Below are 21,907 nucleotides of genomic sequence, written 5' to 3' on the forward strand. Positions count from 1 at the left end.
ATCATATAAAAGCAATAGGGAAATCAACATTTTTAAAGCTTGCAAACAATATAATAAACAAACTTAAAGTACATGTAAGAGCTACCAAGGGCCCCTGAGACCTGAAAAAAAGTTGCATGGTAAGAAGTGAAAAAAAGTGGCAAATGGGTTCGATAACAGTAGACCTCAAAAGCACACACATTTAAACAATAAAAATTTTTTCTGAAGATGAGGGGCCTGCCCTAAAGAGAAAAAGTTCTATCTCTTGTTAGGAAGGGTATGAGAAATTGAGTAAGCAAGGCTGGTGACAAAACCCTGCTGAACTTGGTTTGGGGCTAAACAAAGCATTGCAAACAGTGATGTGTTGCATTTGTGAAAAGCAGAAGAGAGAATCTGAGTTTTAAATCATGAAAGATTACTTGGTTTCTGTGTTCTAACCTAGTATCTCTATCAAATAACTGGGCCAGGAAAATTCAACTCATTCAATAATGAGTAATGAAGGACACAGGGCACAACCTCAACAAAAGGTACTCTAAGATAAACATGTGGAAGAGAGGTACAAAATTTATCAGCAGATCACACAAAGGTGGCCATAAGGAGGATAAAAGTTGTGGCACACACTTTTCTGTGGTAAAGCAATTGTTTCTACGAAGGAAGCTACCAAAAAAGAAATGGAAGAAGAAAGAAAAAAACATAGGAAGTACTAAACAAAAGGAGGAGGAGAGGAAATCTGAGATAGCAGATTTCAAGAAAGATGCAGAAGACAAAAACAAACCATCAAAGAAATGAAGATGAAATTGAAACAAGTACCAAAAAAAAGTAGATGATGAGAAAAATACAGTAAGGGACAGAAGATATAAGGAGAATAAAATTGAACTCTTCCAAATATTTGAAAATTTAAGCACACATGCCTGCATGCAAGGAAAATCATAAAACACAATGGTTAAGATGTAAAAGGATAACAAAGACCTTCAAATTTGTGGTCACAAGAACATCTAAGACAGAATTTAAGAATATACTTTTCTATGGAATTGCAAAAGAATCTTAGATTCCTGGAAGGCGTGATGGACTGAGTACTAGGATGAATGAATTCTTCCTAGCTAAGCAGAAAGCCATGAGTTTCCATATCTGAGTGTGGATAAACTCAACCTAACTGAAGCTGTGGGCCAGCCTCAGATCAACTCAAAACCTAGGAAGAATCCAAATAAACAGCCTTTCTTTCCAACAGTCAAATGAAGAAAGAACTTGTACTGTTTGAGAAATAGAACAACACTGGTCCTTCATATGTAATGTTGGGAATGGAGTTTTTAAAAGTAAGACTTTCAGTGAAGCAAGAATGTGTGATCCATACTGAAGAGAAAACTTACTGGTGAAATATTAAACAGTTTCTCCTAAGATCAGAAGAAAGGAAATGATATCTGTACTCACCACTTTTGTTACATACTAGAGGTCCTAGCCAGGTCCAGCAGTAAAGTAAAGAAAAGAAATTGAATGCATTAAGTTTGCATTATTTCTTTTGGAAGACAATATAATAGTGTACATAGAAAATACCAAGAGAACAATACAAACAGCTACAACTAATAAATAGTTTTATCCAGTTCACAGACTATAAGGTCAATGTACAAAAGTCAAATTTGTTTCTATGTAATAGTAATGAATAACTGGATGATGAAAAATTTTAAACAATACTATTTACAACTATAAAAACATGAAATATTTACAAATATACTTAATAGAGCTTACATACCTTCTTATGCCATTAACAATGAAACATTTTTGGGATTAAAAAAAAAAAAGAAAGAGAACCTAAGAATATGGAGAGAGGAATGATATTCATTGACTGGAAATCTCAATAGTGTTAAGATGTCAGCTCACCCCAAATTGGTATGTAAATTAAATTAATTGCCAATCAAAACACAACCAGCTGTTTGTGTGAAAAATGATACAAATGCTTTGGAAAACTGACAGTTCTCATAAATTTAAACATACTCTATATTGTATGACTCACCAATCCCACTCCTAAGTATATATCAAAGATTGATGAAAACATGTCCACAAAAAATTACAAAATGTTATACAAAAATCTTCACAGTAACTTTATAATAATAACTGGAAACAACCCAAATGTCTATAAAAGTGGATAAAGAAATGGTATATTCATGCAACAGAATAAAAATTTTTAAATACACGAAATTTATAAATATCAAAAACATTGTTTTGCATGAGAGAAGCCAGAAACAAAAGAGAATGTGCTGTGATTCCATTCATATGAAGTTCAAAGCAGGCAAAATAAACTATAGTAATAAACATCAGGACAGTGGTTGCCTCTGAGTATGTTGGCAGGGGGAGTGAGCAGCAGGGTTCAGAATCAGAGGGGGTTGGATCCAAGGGCTTGAAGGATCTTTTCCATGTGAAGGAAATATTCTGTATTGTTTGGAATGGGGTAAATGGATTTGTAAATTTGTTAAAACTTGTCAGACTGAGTGCACTTAAGATCGGTACATTTCACTGTATGTAGATTATACTTGAATAAAATTATAAAATCTGTGTGGCAGTCATGGAGCTCTTTGACTCAGATATTCATTCAAGAGTGCAGCAGGTATGCAGTTAACCTATAGCGTCAAGCTGTAACACCTTTAGGATGTGCTGCAGCTTTGGAGCTAAGGACATGTTCTCTTTTGCACCTCTAGCCAAATGACTTAGCATGGCCTGAGTATTAGATGCTGGCCATTTCTGCTCAATGAGATACTTTCTTAATGGGAAGTTTGTTTAGAGCTTCCCCTTAGAACTAGCCACAATGTTTCAGAGGTGCACTATAGTCTGAGGCTCTTCCTATCCATCTGTCCTTGCTTTCCCTTCTCTTTCTCACATTTTAGACTTGTGGCATGGTCTGAATGTTTTTTCTGACATACTTCTGCTTCCTCTTGCCTTTTTCTTTCACAGTCATTAGGCTTAGTAAATCTCTTCCATGTCTAATTCCATCTTGGCTTTTGCCACAAACTGTCAATTAAAAAAGTCTGTGATAGAAAGGAGACTAAATATATGTCATATCAATACGTTTATATGGGTGTAATTCCAGAAAATTTTTTTTTTTTTTTTCAGAAAGTAAATTGCATTTATGCCTTTATGCTGGATGCAACAGGCTTACCTAAAACACACATTTAATGGTTGGATATAGAGTTGTGTACAAAGGCACAACTGTAAACAAAAGGCTCTCTGTAAACAGAAAGCAGAAGTTATGATCAGATTAGGAAGAATTCAAGCCAAAACACATTAAGGAAAGGCAATTTTGTATTCTTAATACCAAAACCAGACAAGGATGCCACGAGAAAAGAACATTATAGGCCAATATCCCTGATGAACATAGATGTAAAAATCCTCAACAAAATATTAGCAAAACAAATTCAACAATACATTAAAAGGATTATACCCCATGATCAAGTGGGATTCATTCTAGGGATGCAAGGATAGTTCAACATTCACAAATCAGCTAACGTACACCATTAATCAAATGAGGGATAAAAAGCCTATCATTTAAAAGATGCTGAAAGAGCATTTGACAAAATTCAATATCCATTTATGATGAAAACTCTCAACAATATGGGTATGGAGGTAGTGTGCCTCAAAATATAAAGGCCATATATGAGAAAACCACAGTTAACTATGCTCAATGGTGAAAAGCTGAAAACTTCTCTAAGAAGGAACAAGACAAGGATGTTTACTCTCATCACTTTTATTCAAAATAGTACTGGAAGTCCTAGCCACAACAGACAACAAAAGAAATAAAAGCTATTTCAATTGGTGAGGAAGAAGTAAAACTTGCACTATTTACAGATGACATGATATTATACATTGAAAACCCTAAAGCCTCCATCAAAAAACTGTTAGAACTGATAAAATAGTAAAATTGCAGGATACAAAATATGCAAAAAACCTGTTTTGTTTCTATCTGCTAATAATAACTTATCACAAAGAGAAATAATCCCTTTTGCAACTACATTAAAAAGAATAAAATACCTAGGAATAAATTTCACCAAGGACAGGAAGGACCCATATATTGAGAACTACAAAATGTTAATGAAACAAAGGGAAGAAGACTCAGATAAGTGGAAAGATGTATTATGCTCATGGATTAGAAGAATCAGCATTATGTCCATACTACCCAAAGCAATCTACAGATTCAATGCAATCAATATAAAAATTCTAATGTCTGTTATTTTTCAAAGAAACAGAATAAATAATCCTAAAATCTATATGGAACCACAAAAAACTGAATAGCTAAAGTGATCTTGAGAAAGAACAAAGCTGAAAGCATCATACTCCCTGATTTCAAACTATATTACAAAGCTACAGTAATAAAGACAATAAGGTATTGTCATAAAAACAGACATACAGGGGGCGCCTGGGTGGCGCAGTCGGTTAGGCGTCCGACTTCAGCCAGGTCACGATCTCGCGGTCCGTGAGTTCGAGCCCCGCGTCAGGCTCTGGGCTGATGGCTCGGAGCCTGGAGCCTGTTTCCGATTCTGTGTCTCCCTCTCTCTCTGCCCCTCCCCCGTTCATGCTCTGTCTCTCTCTGTCCCAAAAATAAATTAAAAAACGTTGGAAAAAAAAAACAAAAAAAAAACAGACATACAGATTGATGGAACAGAATAGAGAGCCCAGAAATAAACCCATGCATATATGGTCAATTAATTTATGACAAAAATGGGGAAAAGAAAATCTCTTCCATACATGATGTTGGGAAAGCTTGACTGCCACATGCAAAAGAATGAAACTCAACCCTACCTTACAATATATCCTAAAGTTAACTGAAAGTGGATTAAAGACCTGAAACCATAAAACTAAAAGAAAACATAGGTGGTAAGCTCCTTGACAGTCTTACTGATATTTTGAATCTGACCCCAAAAGCAAAAGCAACAAAAGCAAAAATAAATCAGTGGAAGTACATCATACTCAAAGCTTCTGCACAGCAATGGAAACCATCAACAAAATGGAAAGGCAACCGACTAAATAGGAGAAAATATTTGCAAATAATGTATCTGATAACAGGCTAATGTATCTGATAACAGGCTAATATCTAAAATACATAAAGAGCTCATAAGCTCAATAGCAAAAAAATCCGATTTTAAAAATGAAGATGCGAATAAACATCTTTTTACCAAAAAAGACATACAGATTGCCAAGAGGTACATGAAAAGATGCTCAACATCATTCAGGGAAATGCAAATCAAAACTACAATGAATATTACTTTACATATGTTAGAAAGACTATCATGAAAAAGACAAGAAACAACAAGTGTTGGCTAGGATGTGGAGAAAAGGGAACCCTTGTGCACTCTATGAGAATGTTGAGTTTCCCAAAAAAATTAAAAATAGAACTACCACATGATTCAGCAATCTGATTTTTGGCTATTTATCTGAAGAAAACGAAAACACTAATTTGAAAAGATATATGCACCCTCATGTTTACTGCAGCATTATTTACAATAACCAAGAAATGGAAACAGCCTGTGTCCACCAATAGATGGATAGATAAAGACTTTGTGGTATATACATAACATGAAATATTAGTCATAAAAAAATAATGAAATCTTCCATTTGCAACAACATTGATGGGCCTCGAGGGCATTATGCTAAGTGAAGTAAGTTAGAGAGAAAGACAAAAACTATATGATCTCTTTTATATGTGGAATCAAAAAGAAAAAAAAATCAAGCTCATAGATACAGAAAACTGGTGGTTGCCAGAGGCAAAGGGTGGCAAGATAGTGAGAAATGGGTGAAGGGGTTAAAAGGTAAAAATTAAAAAGAAGTGAAGCAATGTTAGAGGGAGCTGAGGATCTTTTTAAAATTAATTAATTAATTAATTTTAGGGAACTGCGGATTTTAATTATTTCCTGAAGTGAGGCTACAGCAAGACTCATGTTGCCCATTGAGGAGGCTTTGATTTCATATACCGATGGCTCAGATGATAATTTCCCATTCCCCTCCTTGCCTTGGTTAGAGAATCTAGTTAAGTAAATTGATATTTGACAGTATTGAGGGTATACAAAAACAACCCAAGGATGGAATATTGTATATTAATCTATGACTGCAGGAAGGAGGCTTTTCAAAGTAAATCAGGAATTAAATTTCACAAAATGCTGTTTCACTGTGAAAGGAAATAGACAAATTCATCTGCAAGGACATGTCAGACACAGAAAAATTAAAAAGTAAATTAAAAATAAATTTTTAAAAAAGGAAATACTCATTTTGACAGCATGAAGAGACATTTCAAATATTGGTGACTTTAAAGGCAACCAACAAACTGAAGGAGGAGGAGAAAGGAAATTTCCCCTGAAAACAAATAATTGTACATGTGAATCATTCTGTAGTTAATTTTTCTTATTAACTTGTTTTATTTTATTTTATTTTTTTTAATTATTTTTTTTTTAACATTTATTATTTTTGAGACAGAGAGAGACAGAGCATGAACGGGGGAGGGTCAGAGAGAGGGAGACACAGAATCTGAAACATGCTCCAGGCTCTGAGCCGTCAGCACCGAGCCCGACGCAGGGCTCGAACTCACGGACCGCGAGATCATGACCTGAGCCGAAGTCGGCCGCTCAACCGACTGAGCCACCCAGGCGCCCCTAACTTGTTTTATTTTTTATGTTTTTAAATTTGCATCCAAAATAGTTAGCATATAGTGCAAAAATGATTTCAGGAGTAGATTCCTTAGTGCCCCTTACCCATTTAGCCCATCCCTCCTCCTACAACCCCTCCAGTAACCCTCAGTTTGTTCTCTATATTTATGAGTCTCTTCTGTCTTGTCCCCTTCTCTGGTTTTATATTATTTTTGTTTCCCTTCCCTTATGTTCATCTGTTTTGTCTCTTAAAGTCCTCATATGAGTGAAGTCATAGGATTTTTGTCTTTCTCTGACTGACTAATTTTACTTAGCATAATACCCTCCAGTTCCATCCACGTAGTTGCAAATGGCAAGATTTCATTCTTTTTGATTGCTGAGTAATACTCCATTGTATATATATACCACACCTTCTTTATCCATTCATCCATCGATGGACATTGGGGCTCTTTCCATACTTTGGTTATTGTTGATAGTGCTGCTGTAAATATTGGGGTGTCCCTTCAAAACAGCACACCTGTATCCCGTGGATAAATGCCTAGTAGTGCAAATGCTGGGTCATAGGGTAGTTCTATTTTTAGTTTTTTGAGGAACCTCTATACTGTTTTCCAGAATGGCTGCACCAGCTTGCATTCCTGTGTAGTTAATTTAATTTAATAAACGTGTGTGGATAAGCCAACAATATCAATTTATGTAATATATTTCTGGACTCAGCTGTCTCTTCAAAAAGTTATTTTCTTTAATAACCAAAATATATGTTCTGTCTGAGAAACTTTATAACATCTGGCTTAAACAGTTATGCATAATAATTTTGTAAGTATATCAAATGCATTCCTTTGCATTTATCTCAATTGTAGCTATATAAATTTATTTCTCCGATTATTAGACTAATATCTTTCCTGTCATACTTTGAGATCCATAAGGGCAGGGATATTATTGGTTGGTTGGTTGGTTGGTTTGCTTGTTTTTATCATTGTATCCTCAGCATCTGACACAATGTCTGGCACATAGTGGGCACTCAATAATTCTTATGAATCAATAAATGAAGAATGGAACACAATAATATTGATGTAATTCTCTATTAAAGACTGCAGCTAAATTTGTTCCTTCTAGATGGAAGTCTTCCTGGAGGCAGAAAGTTGCCGTGCTCATTTATTGCTGCATCCATTCAATCAGCAATTTATTGACATAGCAGACAACACTATTCTAAGCATGGAATACATGGTGATAAGAAGAATAGATATAGTTCCTGCCCTGGAGGAGCTCATAATCTGGTAGGTAACTGATTAAAGACTTATCAATTCTCTATTTCTAATATTTTATGTACAGCTATAATTATACATTTATGGTAGTGCTGTATCAGAGGGCTCTCATAAGCTCTTTTCTTATTTGATCCTCACATATTTGATCTTACATATTTATATACATATATACATACATAACATATATACATATTTGATTCTTATATATTAACATTTGTGTTTCCACTTTAAATTTCAATTTAGTATTTTCAAAGTTCCCACAAAATAAGTAGAAATGATTCAATGCAGTTCTTTACACTTAGTAAGACCAGGTTGTGATAAGGTCTAACGTTTTTCAAATGGCATTAAAAATTCTTAAGATTAAAATTTTCCTTTCCTAACTTCTTTCAAAGACAATGAAAATAAGAATTTTTGAAACTGAGTATGATTTTATTAAACCTTAAATCTTATTTTATTAAACCTTATTTCAATAAGCATAAAAATCAGGGAGTAGTATTTTTAAAGTAGGTTATTTCCTAATCATGTTGTCTAAATATAAAATACTTTCTTTAAAAAATTACTGTTGTGTTTATTTTGGCTTATATTTTCTTTTATTGGTTTTTTTGTCTCTGGTGAGTATATCACATAGTCATTTATTTTAACCATTCCTCAAATAGTAAACAATAAGTTGTTTTGAGAGTTATATTCTCTAAGTTGGAATGGCATCATCATTTGCAGCCATTTTCTTCTCCTTCAATGAAATGTAAGGAGGGTTTAAAATTTCTATGACATTTTTTAGATCTTTCTCTAACATAAATGACTCAGTACTCTGAATATCTGTGCTTTATATTTTTAGCCTCATTATTTTGCTGTTTTCTTCTATTCTTATTCCTTATTCTGATGATCCAATTCCAGTCATCCTCATCAACATGACTCAAGTCTTTTTCTCTTCTAGGAGGTGTTCTAGGAACATTCCAGCAAAACCTCCCTATCTGTAAAACTCATTTAATATGGGATCATGGGTTCCTTTATGATAATGTCTTTTTGTTGCTTATTCAACATTCCACATGTTTTCCCCTAAATGAGATTGCAAATTCCCTGAAATCAGGGACTAAGGCAGTATAGCCAAGTGTATCAGAATCATGGATTCTCTAGCTGGATTGCCTTTGGGTGACTCCCTGCACTCTCACTATTTCCCTGGGGGCATAAGACAACTGTTCTAAGTAATTTCTTCTTCTAAAATACTCTAAAATAAATGTCTGCTCTTATTTTTTCAATAATAAGTATCATTTACATAGCAATTTACCACAATTTATTGAATTTAGTCCTGATAATATTATGTTAAATATGTGTTGTTATCCTCACTTTATAGATGAAGACCCTTTTGCTCAAAGAAGTCAAGAACTTGCATGAGATGATATTGTAAGAGGTAGAACCAAGGCTATTTATCTATATATAGCACAGTACTTTGCATACTGATGGTACTAAATTAGGTGATTGATGAGTTGTCTCATGCTTGAAATCTTTTCCTACTGGGGCTTTCTGTGTAGACAGCTGTTAATTTCTTTGAGTTTCTCCCTGTTCATTTCCTGCAAACTTTCCCTCTTCCCACCTCAAGAATTTTAAGAATAGGAGAGGATTAATTATGTATCAGCTACCATTCGACTATGTCAAATTGAACCCTGAAATTAATTTGAAATTTCCTGCTTGACTTGTAAAGTCAGTCTCTATTCGTTTTATACTTTAAAACTTCATATTCTCTTGATCACCTTTCTGTGACTGCACAGCTGAGTCACTCTTTCATGTTCCCTGCTCCACTGCTTACTTCCTTTCTTCCCCTCAAGCCATTACATCTGTCCTTCCTTACAAAATATGTTTCTTGTTGGTTGAATCTGTTTTTAATTCAAGTCTTCAATCATCCTTCATTGCCTGGAGTACTTACAGCTTTTCCAAAAGCCCATTTGTAATTTTACCCCTTTACTTTAGATTTCTTCTTCTCTTTCTTTTTTTCTTTTAGAAATCTTGTTCTTTGATTTTCACATAGTATTATCTCTTTATCTACTGTTCATTCAAACTTTACTATTTTCCCATGCTGACTATAGCAGAACGAGTTGAAATTTATCTGCTGATAATCACACATATATCACTAATTAAAGTTCACTTATTTAACTATATGTGGATTGAAAAACAACCCAACCTCTGCCTCTTTATCAATCTAAATAAAAAACTAGGATTCTATTTTGTCTTAAAGATGATGGAATTTCAGGAATTTCAGGAAAACTTTGGGTAAGATAGAAATTTCTGTGACAACTAAGGTAGACAACATTCTATAACAAGATAAACATACATATTTTGGTATAAACGTGTGGCTTAGTGTCCATAAAGACCTGACCCCCCCCCCCCACACCTCTCTCTCTGTGTTTGTGTAGGGAGCTCAAGACACTGCCTATTTCTGTATCCCAATTATGTTTTTCTCATAGCAGCATTCACAGTGGCTGTTTTGATTCAAAAGGATTAAACTTCTTGCTTGAGTTTTCCCTCTCAGGGTTTGGTTATCAGACCTAGGACCTAAAGGGCAAACCTCCACATTCTCACATTCGAAATCAAATGTCTAATTTCAGGTTCCCAATAACAATATAAATTATACATTACCCCTGGGAAGATGCAAGACTATCAGTATTACTTAATTCTACCGAAGTTGTATCAGGGTCTGCACTAGCTTGTCCCGCTTCTTGATTTTAAGGGATCCCAATTTGGCACCTCTTATGGTCTTGTGTTGATAAAACTCTACCATGCTTATAAATCAGCTCAAGTGAGTCTAACATATCTGGAGTTTGAATGCCTGTATCAAGAATTGCCTTATTATTCTTTATTTTCTGAAGGTATCATTCAGTCAAGGGTTTCTGAAGTTTCATACCACACTCTTGCTATGAGACAAATTCTACCCCTGGGCTGAACATATAGGGGGCTCTAGCTCACAGACTCCTCAACTCAATAATACACGCCATTTATACTGTTGATTACTTATGCCCATTGCTCCAAGCATTCTAGTGGGGATCTGAGATCTTGCTGCTAAGCACAGTTGGCTGGCGTTTCTGCTGTTGTGTTGCCCAGAATCTTTCATCTTTGGTTTCAGTCTTTCAAATCTTCCCAGATGCCTGACCTACCTGATTTCTAATCGGGGTTCGAGGTACTTGTCAACTGAAGCCTGCCTTTGTTAGTTTTCTTAACTTGAATCTTTGCCTACTTAGATCTTCTTTAGTCACAGCCTTCACATTTACTCTCTTATAGTTGAATTCCTCATTCTGCCCCTGTGGCCTCCATCCTTTTTTGTTTCAGTCTAAGTTCTGGTGACATACCCTGGTCAGTCATTCTATAACTTGCACATTATGTGTGAAGGAAGTAATATTTTTTTTCCTCAATGCACAGCCTTTGTAATTTAATAAAATATAAGTGAGTAGTAACTCAGAAGAATGTGCCCACATATCAACATACTTGTTAAGTGAATTAAGACATTAAGTTATCCACAATTATTAAATGATAGTCTAATTATTAAACTTTTCATTCAATAAACGAATCAGAATGGTTTAGTTAGTCTCACTACATTATTACCTTAGGCTCAAGGTCTTCAGCAGCTCTTGCTAAAAGCTGATTTATTTTTAGTTATAAATTTAAGAGTGCAAGCAATACTAATTTCCAGTACAATGATGAAGCAATTGCTTCTCTTTACAAAAAGAAAATCTCTGGCAGAGAGTTAACTTATTTATGGGTATGAAGAAATCAACATGGAAAATAATACAAAGAAGATGGTTTAAGAAATGTTCATTGGATAAATGAATGAATGGTTGAACTAACCATACTGCTTATTTTTTGTGACATATTTTGGACATGATTGTTTCATTTACTCATATTGGTAGCATTCTTATCATGTTAGGAAGTCTAACATATCTGGAGTTTGGATTCTTATATGAAAAATTCCCTTAGTATTCTTTATTTTCTCCAAGTATCATTCAGTCAAGGGTATCTGAAGTTTCCCACCAGGCTCTTATCTGGTTTCTTTCCACAAAAGTTATGCTGGAGGTGAATTATTGGCCAATTGATAACAAACAGGTTTTAAAAACTTATACCTGATTGGAATGTCATGTTCAGTGTTTGACTTCCTAGAAGAGTTCCAAGGTATTTTTCCCATTGAGTATGTTTTCTGCTTTTTCTGTTGGTAACGCTAGTAAATTCAGATATGCATTATTTGGTATCAGACATCATTAGTGATGCATTGCCATTATAAAGCTTGTAAATGGTATATAAAAATGTTTTTCTATACTGAGACTTTTTAATAGGACGTTCATGCTAGAGAGGCATTGTAGTATTTAGCATTGAAGTCCAAGGAAATTAGCTGGTGCCATATCATGTATTAGACACAATAATGCTCAGTTGCCGGTAACAGAGACCCAAAATAACAATTGTTCCAACAAAAGAACAATTTATTTACATCTCAAGTAAAATTCCAAAATGGACAGTGCAATGCTGCAGGGGAGATCTGTCCCACAAAGTCCTCAAGAACTGGATTCCTTCTATCTTGTTCTATAATACATAGATTTCTTTAAATTTTTTTTAAGTTTATTCATTTTTGAGAGAGAGAGAGACAGAGCATGAGCAGAGGAGGGGCATAGAGAGAGAGAGGTAGACACAGAATCTGAAGCAGGCTCCAGGCTCTGAGCTGTCAGCACAGAGCCCGACAAGGGGCTCAAACTCACCAACCGAGATCATGACCTGAGCCGAAGTTGGACGCTCAACCGACTGAGCCACCCAGGAGCCCCTGTAATACATAGATTTCTATTCACAAGGTCTACTCATGGTCCAAATTGGTTGCTCTATCCACATTTTAAAAGAGAGGAAGGGAAAAATGAAACTAGAAAGAAGCAAATGGTGTAGGCCAGCTATTTTGTGGGGGCCAGCTTTTTTAAATGCTTTTTTAAAAAAATGTTTTTGTTTATTTTTTGGGAGAGAGAGATGGAGCACGAGCAGGGGAGGGGCACAGAGAGAGGGAGTCACAGAATCCAAAGCAGGTTCCAGGCTCCCAGCTGTCAGCTTAGAGCCCGATGTGGGGCTTGAACCCATGAACTGTGAGATCCATGACCTGAGCTGAAGTCGGACGCTTAATTGACTGTGTCACCCAGGCACCCCATGGAGGGCAGCTATTTTAAAGAAAAGTTTTGCTTACATGTTATTGACTAGAATTCAGTCATATGCCACTTAAGCTACAAGGGAGACGAGGCATCCATGAATCTGACTAAAATGTCAGAAGTTCTTTAATTATGGAAGAAGAGAGGACTTTTGAAAGGCAGTAAGGATTCTCTACCACCATATGTGAGTTATTTCAGGTTAAGGAAGCTCTGAAAACAAAGATTGAAATATTTAATTACTTTGATTAGTCACTGGAGAATACCGGCCATTGAAATTTTTAATATATAAATCACAACGTGTTATATATTACAACCTAATATGCATTTGGTCAGTTTTACAATTGAAATACATTGGAATAAGGCATAGAAAAAATAAGTCATAAGAGTATGTAACATTAGTCATAACTTCTAATTGTCTATTAACCAAACTGGGTCAAGTGTAAAGAACATGAATTGCTCAAAATTATCAGAGATTAAAATAAATCTCCTTAGTAAAATGGCATTTCTCTACTCCTACGTTATTGCGTTGAGTGTGGCTGAAATAAAGAGATGAGGGAACTTGACTAAAACAAATTGGATCAACTAGAAATCCTGATGAACATCATATAACAAAAAGTTGGGGCTAGTTGTGCTAGCTCAAAGAGAATGGGAATGCATAAACATGTGGCAGAATAAATCTTTTCAATAAATACTGAATGTAACAAGGTTAGATACTGCATTTCTTTGATATTTGCATGTTGCACATGAATAAATTTAAATTGAAGAACAAATGTTTAGAAATTTATGTTCTATGTAATTTTAAAGAGAATATCAATTCAAGAATATTCCATTTGAACAACAAATGTTGTTAAAATGTCGATACTACCCAAAGCAATCTACGTATTCAATGCAATCCCTATCAAAATAACTTCTTCACAGAGTTTCAACAAATAATCCTAAAATTTGTATGGAGCCAGAAAAGACCCCGAATAGCCAAAGCAATCTTGAAAAAGAAAGCCAAAGCATGAGGCATCACAATCCCAGACTTCAAGCTATACTACAAAGCTGTAGTCATCAAGACAGTATGGTACTGGCACAAGAACAGATATTCAAATCAATGGAACAGAATAGAGAACCCAGAAATGGACCCACAAACGTATGGCCAACTAATCTTTGACAAAGCAGGAAAGAATATCCAAGGGAAAAAAGATACTCTCTTCAGCAAGTGGTGCTGGGAAAACTGGACAGAGACATGCAGACAAATGAACCTGGACCACTTTCTTACACTATACACAAAAATAAACTCAAAATGGGTGAAAGACCTAAATGTAAGACAGGAAGCCATCAAAATCCTCGAAGAAAAAGTAGGCAAAAACCTCTTTGACCTTGGCCGCAGCAACTTCTTACTCAGCACAACTCTGGAGGCAATGGAAACAAAAGCAAAAATGAACTACTGGGACCTCATCAAAATAAAAATTTCTGCACAGCGAAGGAAAGAATCAGCAAAACTAAAAGACAACCGACGGAATGGGAGAAGATATTTGCAAATGACATATCAGATAAAGGGTTAGTATTCAAAGTCTATAGAGAACTAATCAAACTCAACACCCAAAAAACAAATAATCCAGTGAAGAAATGGGCAAAAGACATGAATAGACACTTCTCCAAAGAAGACACCCAGGTGGCCAACCGACACATGAAAAAATGCTCCACATCACTCATCATCAGGGAAATACAAATCAAAACCACAATGAGATACCACCTCACACCTGTCAGAATGGCTAACATTAACAACTCAGGCAACAACAGATGTTGGCGAGGATGCGGAGAAAGAGGATCTCTTTTGCATTGTTGGTGGGAATGCAAGCTGGTGCAGCCATTCTGGAAAAACAGTATGGAGGTTCCTCAAAAAACTAAAAATAGAACTACCCTATGACCCAGGATTTGCACTACTAGGCATTTATCCACGGGATACAGGTGTGCTGTTTCAAAGGGACACATGCACCCCCATGTTTATAGCAGCACTATCAACAATAGCCAAAGTATGGAAAGAGCCCCAATGTCCATCGATGGATGAATGGATAAAGAAGGTGTGGTATATATATACAATGGAGTATTACTCAGCAATCAAAAAGAATGAAATCTTGCCATTTGCAACTACGTGGATGGAACTGGAGGGTGTTATGCTAAGTAAAATTAGTCAGAGAAAGACAAAAATCCTATGACTTCACTCATATGAGGACTTTAAGAGACAAAACAGATGAACATAAGGGAAGGGAAACAAAAATAATATAAAACCAGAGAAGGGAACAAAACAGAAGAGACTCATAAATATGGAGAACAAACTGAGGGTTACTGGGGGGGTTGTGGGAGGAGGGATGGGCTAAATGGGTAAGGGGCACTAAGGAATCTACTCCTGAAATCATTGTTGCACTATATGCTAACTAATTTGGATGTAACTTAAAAAAAAAAGAATATTTCGTTTGGTGATCTTTTGCTTCATTAATTATATCACTTGTTTCCACAATTTTCTCCCTTTTTGCACCTGCATTTGCAAGATATGAGAAATATGCTGTGCTCTCTGCCTTCCCCCAACCCTGGAAACACTCTGCTCAATATATACTTTACTTTGTGAAGGAAGCTTAGAGTTTTTTTAGTGCTCTTATACTTGAAAAGATTGAATTCTCTAAGGTGACTTTCAAGCAGATGTCATTTATTAAATAGTTATGTTTCCTCATTAATCTTAGCATTTTTCTCATCAGTTCTGCTATGAAAATGTAGCCAAAACAAAACTTTGGGGACAGTCTGAGGCATGTACTGCCCACTCCTTTCCTTTCTTTGCTTCTGGAAGCAGATGTGTTTTAATACCGGGGGGCGGTTGGTGGGGGGGGATGATGATACAAAGAGGACTTTCTTGGTCTCTTCTTCCATAGAGTTTATAGTATCTATATGTGTTTTGTAGTACACAAGTATTATCTCTTAACATTCTGTGCAATAAAATTAGCCTTCTTTTCTCTTTTAAATTAAAAGTTTAAATAAGTTGGAATTTATTCGTCCTTCTCTTCATCTTCCTTTGGCTTACTAGGGTAACAGGATGTAGACATTTAAGAGCAATGTGCTGACAAAGCCAAGAGAATGCATTTCCTTTACACTTAGTGGGAAAAAAATCTCCAAAACAGTAAAATATAAAAAGGATAAATTTAGGGGCCACCTGTCTGGCTCAGTCAGAAGAGCATGCAACTCTTTTTTTTTTTTTTTTTTTTTTTTTTTTTTTTAATTTTTTTTCAACGTTTTTAATTTATTTTTGGGACAGAGAGAGACAGAGCATGAACGGGGGAGGGGCAGAGAGAGAGGGAGACACAGAATCAGAAACAGGCTCCAGGCTCCGAGCCATCAGCCCAGAGCCTGACACGGGGCTCGAACTCACGGACCGCGAGATCGTGACCTGGCTGAAGTCGGACACTTAACCGACTGCGCCACCCAGGTGCCCCATGCAACTCTTGATCTCAGGGTTGTGAGTTTGAGCCCCGCATTGGGTATAGAGATTACTTACATAAATAAACTTAAAAAAAAAAAAGATATTTAGAAAAGTGAAGAGCAGGAGTGGCCTGAGGTTGTGTGGGGCCTGAGGGTTATTTAATATGGGAGGAACACTTCTTTAAGAATCAGAGTGCAAACTATCTTTACAACCCTAAAACAAATGACCATGTGATCATGTTGATAGGGTCCGTCCTGGGGTTTTGGAGGTGGCCTGTGCACGTGAGAGGACCCACAGCTTCTATAGCTTCATGGTAAGTGTGCCTCTGGTTCATCTACAGTATGGTTTCAGATGTACTTTTTGGGGTTTTTGCTATTGATTTGTGTTACACTTCACTGGATCCCCCATTTTTACTAAATGGACTTTCTAGAGCCAAGCATTGGATTTGTTATATCATAGGACAGAAGTTGGGCAGTATGGCCCTGGCCTCAGACTATTTCTTTGGAGCCTGTGTCAGTCCATGTGCCAGAACCACGAAGCTGCCTTTTTGTTTTCTCTCTAACAAGAGATCGGAAGGTCTCTTTCTGGGGAGGGAAATGATTAATGAAGAACATTCATCTTGTAAAGAAACATCTTAAATAGTGTCCGTTCACCCTATACATATTGATTATTGTTTCAAGGAGAAATCCAAATGCCATGACTATAAGCTGTGCATAGCATCTGTGAACTCCTCATAAGCTCAGTTAGGAAATACAAAGTTGGGTGTGTTTGTGTATGTGAATATATATGATAATTTTGTCAGTTTGGCAGGCAATTATTTTTACTTAAAAAGCAAGTAATTTCTTGACATTTTATACTTACAGGTTATTAATATACATAGTTTATAAAGTGTTAAGATTAGTTTTTAGCTAACACACTCATAATTCTATTTAAAATAAATCGTTTCCCTCTTTAATGGAGACATTTTTGGAAGTGATATGTTTATTCCTACATTATTGAAATATATATTTTCAGAATTTCATATGGAATTTGTTTTATAAATTCATTGTGTGTGTGTGAATACATGTGAATACATACATGTGAATTCATACATATACATACAGACACAAACACACATACATGTGCATACATACACATACATTTTGTCTCTTGCATGGCCTATGTGAATAAAATTACAAAATTCTACTATGGTTATATTTATTTATGTGGGAGGATAAAAGAATAAAAGAAATGAAAGGAAATGCCCATGCATGGATAGGAAGACTCGGTATTATCAGGATGTCATTTATGTGCACACTCATCTGTAGCTAAGTACGATTCAATTGCTTTTGAAGTGTTGTGCTTAGGAACTTGAAGATTAAAAAGGGATTTTAAAGTACATTTATGAAAAAATCATGCAAAAATAGCCAGGAAATTTTTCAAAAGAAGAATAAGGACCAGAGACTTTATCTTATTTTTTTTTTAAGTTAATATCAGACTTCAGCAACTAACTAACTTCAGCAATTAATGTGTATTATGTAATTAGGTATGTAGTGTACTGATGTACACAAGTCAATAGGAAATAAGCCCAAGTATTTATTATGATTTAGTATATCAGCACAGTGGCATATAAAATCACCGGGCAGTGTTAGGAAATAAAAATAGCATTTATTGGGCACTCACTATGTACCCGGTGCTGCTCCAATCACTTGACATCTATCATTTAATCCTAACCTCACAATAACCTTATGAGTTTGTATTAGTCCTGATTTATAGATGTAGGATCTAAGATTTAGAGAAATTAAATAATTTGCCAATGATCATACAGGTGGTAAGTGAGAGGTGGGTTTTAGATCTAGGCAATCTGGCTCCCAACCCAATCTCTTAATCAGTATGCGTTACTGCCCACAGTGCCCCTTGCCAATGATACATGCTAGTTATTTTAGAGCATTGTCAGTATAACAGGCAAAACAGTTTTTAAGTATTTTTTCACTTTCTAAATTGCATTCTTTAATTACCAAGGAGAATGAACTTGTAAAATATTGCATATGTAGATGTCTTTTTTTTTTTTTGGTAAACTACCTACTCCCACTGTTATGTTCAACTTTTACTTTTTGATTTATAAGAATTCTTCACATATTAAGGATATTACTCTTTATTTATCATATATATGGTTGCAGCCACACTCAAATTCAAAAATGACAAACCATACTTTGCCTCTATATTACTAATTATACTGTTTTCACCTTTCCTGAAATGTACTTTCCCTACATAACATCCCTGCTCTTCACGATCTCAGTTTAAACATTACCTCACAGTAAGGCCTTCCCTGAAACCCGGGACTAAGTTAGAACGCCCTCTTCCAGGTAACCAAAATACCCTGTACCTCCCTCTTGTAAACATGAATCATATTTATATTTACTTGTCCAAAGTTTATCCACTCTAACAGAGGGTGAATATTCTGCTTATATTTACCTGTGAAATGTTTTCCTTTCATAATTTTCTTGTTCCTGATATGGCCTTTTCTTCCCACTCCCTTCAATGTTTCTTGTAAGGCTGGTTTAGTGGTGGTGAACTCCTTTAACTTGTTTTTCTGGGAAACTCTATCTGTCCATTCTGAATGACAGGGTTGCTGAGTAGAGTAATCTTGGTTGCAAGTTTTTTTTTTCCTTCCAGTACTTTGACTCTATCATGCCCCTCCCTTCTGGCCTGCAGAGTTTCTGCTGAAAAAATCAGCTGGTAGCCTTATGGGGTTTCCCTTATATGCAATGATTTTCTTTCCTCTTGTCACTTTTAAAACTCTACCTCTACTTTTTGGGATTTTAATTATTATGTGTCTTGGTGTAGACCTCATTGGGTTAATTTTGTTGGGGCCTGTTTGCTTCCTGGACCTGGATCTCTGTTTCTTTACCCAGATTAGGGAAGTTTTCGGTTATTATTTCTTCAAATAAATTTTCTACTCCCCTCTCTCTCTCTTCTTCATCCGGGATCCCTATAATGGGAATGTAATTATGCTTGCTGATGTTCTTGAGTTCCGTTAACCTATTCTCATTTTTTATTATTCTTTTTTTCCATTGAGCTTGGTTGCTTTCCACTACTGTGTCTTCCAGCTCACTGATCTATTATTCTGCTTCCTATAATCTATTATTGATTCCCTCTGGCCATTTATTTTATTTTTAAAATTTATTTCTTTAAATTCAAGTTAGTTAACATACAGTGTAGTATTGGTTTCAGGAGAAGAATCCAATGATTCATAACTTATATATAACACCCAGTCATCATCCCAACAAGTACCCTCCTTAATGCCCATCACATTTGGCCTATCCCCCCACCCACCTCTTCTCCAGCAAACCCCAGTTTGTTTTCTGCATTTAAGAGCCTCTTGGGGCACCTGGGTGGTTCAGTCAGTTGAACTTCCGACTCTTGATTTTGACTCAGGTCATGATCCTAGGGTCATGGGATTAAGCCCCATGTCTGACTCCACACTGAGCATGGAGCCTGCTTAGGATTCTTTCTCTTTCCTTCTGCCCCTCTCCTCTCTCTCTCTCTCTCTCTCTCTCTAAAATAAAAAAAATTTTTTATAAGTCTTTTCTGGTTTCCATTATCTCTGCTTTTATCTTATTTTTCCTTCCCCTCTCCTATGTTCATCTCTTTTATTTCTTAAATTCCACAAATGAGTGAAATCATATGATATTTTCTTTCCCTGACTGACTTATTTCACTCAGCATAATAAACTCTAGTTCCATCTACACTGTTGCAAAATGGCAAGATTTCATTCTTTTTGATCAAGTAATATTCCATTATATATGTATACCACATCTTCTTAATCCATTCATCAATTGATGGACATTTGGGCTCTTTCCATAATTTGGCTATCATTGATAGTGCTGCTATAAACATTGAGGTGCATGTGCCCCTTCGAATCATCATTTTTGTATTTTTTGCATAAATACCTAGTGGTGGTCATAAGGTAATTCTGTTTTTAATTTTTTGAGGAACCTCCATATTGTTTTCCAGCATATTGGTGCTGGAATGCACCAGCTTGCATTCCCATCAACAGTGCAAAAGTGTTCCCCTTTCTCTGCATCCTTGCCAACATCTGTTGTTTCCCAAGTTGTTAATTTTAGCCGTTCTGACAGGTGTGAGGTGGTATCTCATTGTGGTTTTGATTTACAATCAACAAAACTAAAAGGCAACCCATGGAATGGGAGAAGATATTTACAAATGACATATCAGATAAAGAGTATCCCTCCAGTGCATTTTTAATATCAGTTACTGAATTCTTTGTCTCATTGATTCCCTTCTTTTTTTACATTTTCTTGTGTTTTTTTTCACCATGATCTCAATTATGTTTTTATTTTTTTTCACAACTTTGTTTTTAAAACTGAAGAGGAAAAAGGAGAAAATTAACATTATTAGTTGCATATGAGCAATGAAAATATTTTTACACATAATTTTCTATATTTTCCAAATTATTTATAATTTATTCATTTATTTTTACTCTAACTTTAAATTTTTATATATTTTTACTTAAATTTAAAGACATTTTATTAAATTTATAGAGAGGGGTGCCTGGGTGGCTTGGTCGGTTAAGCATCCGACTTCGGCTCAGGTCATGATCTCGCAGTCCGTGAGTTCGAGCCCCACATCGGGCTCTGTGCTGACAGCTCAGAGCCTGGAGCCTGTTTCAGATTCTGTGTCTCCCTCTCTCTGTGACCCTCCCCCGTTCATGCTCTGTCTCTCTCTGTCTCAAAAATAAATAAACGTTTAAAAATAAATAAATAAATAAATTTATAGAGAAATCTAGTTTCAAAAATCAATTGGAACCAAAAGGCTTATAATGAAAAACAGAAGTCTGGTCTCAACTCCTCTCCAATTTCATTCCCTAAGACAACTGTTTTTTGTGGGTTTTTAAAATTTTTTTTAAATTTTAATAAATTTTAATTACACAAACATCTACATGAGACACTTATTTTTTAAATCAGAGTTCCTATTTTGTGCCTCATCTGTGGTAAACATAACTTTTGTAGTTATTTTTAAATATTTTTCTAAGTAGCCATTTATTTATTTATTTATTTATTCTTTTAATTTCAGGAATAGAGTTTAGTGATTCATCACTTACATATAACACCCCAGTGCTCATCCCAACAAGTGTCCTCCTTAATGCCCCTCACCCATTTAGCCCATCCCCCTACCCAACATCCTGCCAGCAACCCTCAGTTTGTTCTCTGTATTTAAGAGTCTCTTACGGTTTGTCTCCCTCTCTGTCTTTATATTATTTTTGCTTCCCTTCCCTTATGTTCATTTTTTTTACATTTTCTATCTCTTTGTGGGAGCTCTCACTGAGATCCTCCACTCTTTTCTCAAGTGTTAAGTGTCTTTATGACTACTGCTTTGAATTTTTTGTGAGGCATCTTGCTTATCTCCATTTCATTTAGCTCTTTT

General features: G+C 35.6%; 1 long non-coding RNA gene across 1 annotated transcript in view; it reads right to left on the reverse strand.

Moving 5' to 3' along the window:
* LOC131519738 (uncharacterized) overlaps positions 1-19,101 on the reverse strand; it is a 38,602-nt gene extending 19,501 nt beyond the window's left edge. Inside the window, exon 1 of the long non-coding RNA XR_009265765.1 lies at positions 18,938-19,101. This is a non-coding gene — a long non-coding RNA (uncharacterized LOC131519738). The remainder of the gene's footprint in view (positions 1-18,937) is intronic.
* Positions 19,102-21,907: the final 2,806 nt, after the last annotated feature.

The sequence above is a fragment of the Neofelis nebulosa genome, chromosome 8 (genome assembly GCF_028018385.1).
Source record: "Neofelis nebulosa isolate mNeoNeb1 chromosome 8, mNeoNeb1.pri, whole genome shotgun sequence".
Taxonomy (NCBI): domain Eukaryota; kingdom Metazoa; phylum Chordata; class Mammalia; order Carnivora; family Felidae; genus Neofelis; species Neofelis nebulosa.